General features: G+C 40.9%; 1 non-coding gene across 1 annotated transcript; it reads left to right on the forward strand.

Annotated features, from left to right (window-relative positions):
* The first annotated feature begins 938 nt into the window (after positions 1-938).
* trnas-uga (transfer RNA serine (anticodon UGA)) lies at positions 939-1021 on the forward strand. Its single transcript has one exon. It is a non-coding gene; the product is annotated as a tRNA-Ser (tRNA).
* The last annotated feature ends 2129 nt before the right edge of the window (positions 1022-3150 follow it).

The following is a 3150-nucleotide window of genomic DNA, read 5'->3' on the forward strand; positions in this document are numbered from 1 at the left end:
ACCGTCAAGGAGTCTGTGGACATGCACTCCAAGGTCATTTGCAACTCGACACTCATCAGTGTCCAAACATTTAATGTTTATTCGCTTTCCCTATAAGCACTCCCCAAATGCATTATCTAACACTTATCCGGGTTGAATTCCATTAAACCCCTGACCAGTTCTTTGATATCTATCTGCAATGTACAGCTTTCTTCCTCATTATCAAGCATACCTGGTTGGCCAATCTTTTAGTCACCTGCGCTAATTTGTATTTAGTGGCTCGGTGTCAAATTTGTATCGCATAATACTCTTGTGAAGCGCCTTGGACGTTTCGCTAATTTCAAGGTGCAAATTATATAATTTGTTGTTGTTGTTTAAAATGTGTGTTACATAAGGTTATATAGAGATTGCATCACATAAAGAGACAATTGTACCTAACTGGTGTTGCTAGAGTTAATGCTGCACGCTACCCTACTTAACTTGATCCTATCAGCATATTGTTCTATTGCTTTCTCAGTCATGTGCTCAGGTAATTCCTTTTAAAATGAATCTGTGATATTCGCCTCAACTACTGCTTATGTAGCATCTTCCACATTCTAACCACTCTTTGGTAAATAAGTTGCTCTTGAATTGTCGACTGAACTTATCAGTGACCTCCCGTTCTGAACTCCTGCACAATAGCAAATATTTTCTCCACATCAACTCGATCAAATACCTTCATAATGTTAAAAATATATCTCCCTTGTTTTTCGAGAAAGAAGTTCCCCAGACTGTTCAGTTTTTCCCGAAATGTAAATTCTTTCAGTTCTGACCGAAATTTTTCCTTCTTTGCTGTGAGATTTTGTGATTCTCTGATTTAATTTTCGCATCGTCTGTGAGATCCAACAGGGCAAGCATGCAGGCGGTCTCTCTGATAAATTGCACGAACGATTCGACTATTAAAGGAGTTTTATTGTATAGCTGCGATGGCCGAGTGGTTAAGGCGTTGGACTTGAAATCCAATGGGGGTTTCCCCACGCAGGTTCGAGCCCTGCTCGCAGCGATTCTACAGGTGCTCTTTTTTTATCGACTCACGGGGATCTCATTGGAATCTGATCACAATTCCCTCCACTGCCCTTTGTTACACTGATTGACGCGAAGCTGTTGTTCGAACTGGAAACATTAATAGTTTATCGGTATTAATTGTTGGTTCTTTCGACACTATCTGCAAAAACCAGTGAGTAATATACACAGCATGAAAAAAATGCCTTTTAATAAAGATCAGTGCATTGTTTGGGAGGAACTCACCTTTAGTTAATGAGTGCGAACGAGGTTTGGTTTTATAAAGAAGAACACATTTTGCCAAAATGACCACGGCAGCGTTTGACGTTGCAATTTTCTGATAACATCAGTGTTTGCATCAAAGTAGATGCCTTATCCATTAAGCGATGTGGCCCCTGCAGTTTGCAGCAGACTAATATACAGCAAAATCGAATGGGTCAAAGTGCAATAGAAAGGAAAACATGAAATCTCGGTGCCGCAATGCAAGGAGTATTCGGAACCCAGGACAGGGCTCTGAGCTAGTTAGAGTGGGGGAGAGCTCAGATCACAGGACCCCAAGAAGAAATGCAAAAGGCAGGAGGCAACAGAGAAGAGTAGTACTGGGGTAAGTGTAAACGACAAGGTGGTAGGAAGGGACACTATGTATGAATATAAAGGGGCTGCAGGAGGGCTCAAAACTAAAAATCATTGTTTAAAAACTCGTATTAAAACACTCTACCTAACCGCACGCAGCATTCGAAATAAATTAAATGATTTGACGGCACAAATCATCATAAATGGGTATGATTTGGTGGCCATTACAGAAACGTTGCAGGTTGGCTAGGAAAGGGAATTAATCCTACAGCGGTATCTGAAAATTCGGAATGATAGACAAGAAGGGAAAGGAGGTGGGGTAGCTCTGATAATAAAAGATGATATCAGGGCAGTTGTGAGAGACTATATTGGCTCTATGAACAACATGTTGAATCATTGTGAGTGGAGATTAGAGATGGTAAGGGGAAAAAGTCACTGGTGGGCGTAGTTTATACGCCCCCAATTAATAGCTTCACGGTGGGGCGGGCAATAACCAAGGGAATAATGGAAGCATTTGAAAAAGGAACGGCAGTAATGATGGGGGATTTTAACCTACATATTGATTGGTCAAATCAAATCGCACTGGGTAGGCTTGAGGAGGAATTCATAGCATGCATACGTGATTGTTTCTTAGAACAGTATGTTACAGAACAAACAAGGGTGCAAACTATCTTAGATCTGGTCCTGTGTAATGAGACAGGAATAATAACCGATCTCCCAGTAAAAGATCCTCTCGGAATGATTGATCACAGTATGGTTGAATTTGAAATACAGATTGTGGGTGAGGAAGTAGTGTCTCAAACGAGCGTACTATGCGTAACCAAAGGTGACTATAGTGGGATGAGGCAGAGTTGGCTGACGTAGAATGGAAACACAGACTAAACGGTGGCACAATTGAGGAACAGTGAAGGACTTTTATGGAGCTCTTTCATAGTGATCAACAAAAATATATTCCAGTGAAAAAGAAGGGCGGTAAGAGAAGGGATAACCAGCCGTGGATAACCAAGGAAATAAAGGAGAGTATCAAAATGAAAACCAATGTGTATAAGGTGGCCAAGGTTAGTGGGAAACTAGCAGATTGGGAAAATTTTAAACGACAGCAAAGAATGACGAAGAAAGCAATAAAGAAAGGAAAGATAGATTACGAAGGTAAATTTGCACAAAACATAAAAATAGTTATTAAAAGCTTGTACCGATATATAAAACGGAAAAGAGTGACTAAAGTAAATGTTGGTCCCTGAGAAGATGAGAAGGGGGATTTAATCATGGGAATTGTGGAATTGGCTGAGATCTCAAACAATTATTTTGCTTCGGTCTTTACAGTGGAACACACAAAAACCATGCCAAAAATTGCTGGTCACGGGAATGTGGGAAGGAAGGACCTTGAGATAATCACTATCACTAGGGGGGTAGTGCTGGACAGGCTAATAAGACTCAAGGTAGACAAGTCCCCTGGTCCTGATGAAATGCATCTCAGGGTATTAAAAGTGATGGCGGACGTTCTCGCAGATGCATTTGTTATAATCTACCAAAACCTTCTGGACTCTGGGGAGGTAC

Source organism: Pristiophorus japonicus, unplaced genomic scaffold (genome assembly GCF_044704955.1).
Source record: "Pristiophorus japonicus isolate sPriJap1 unplaced genomic scaffold, sPriJap1.hap1 HAP1_SCAFFOLD_73, whole genome shotgun sequence".
Classification (NCBI taxonomy): Eukaryota; Metazoa; Chordata; class Chondrichthyes; family Pristiophoridae; genus Pristiophorus; species Pristiophorus japonicus.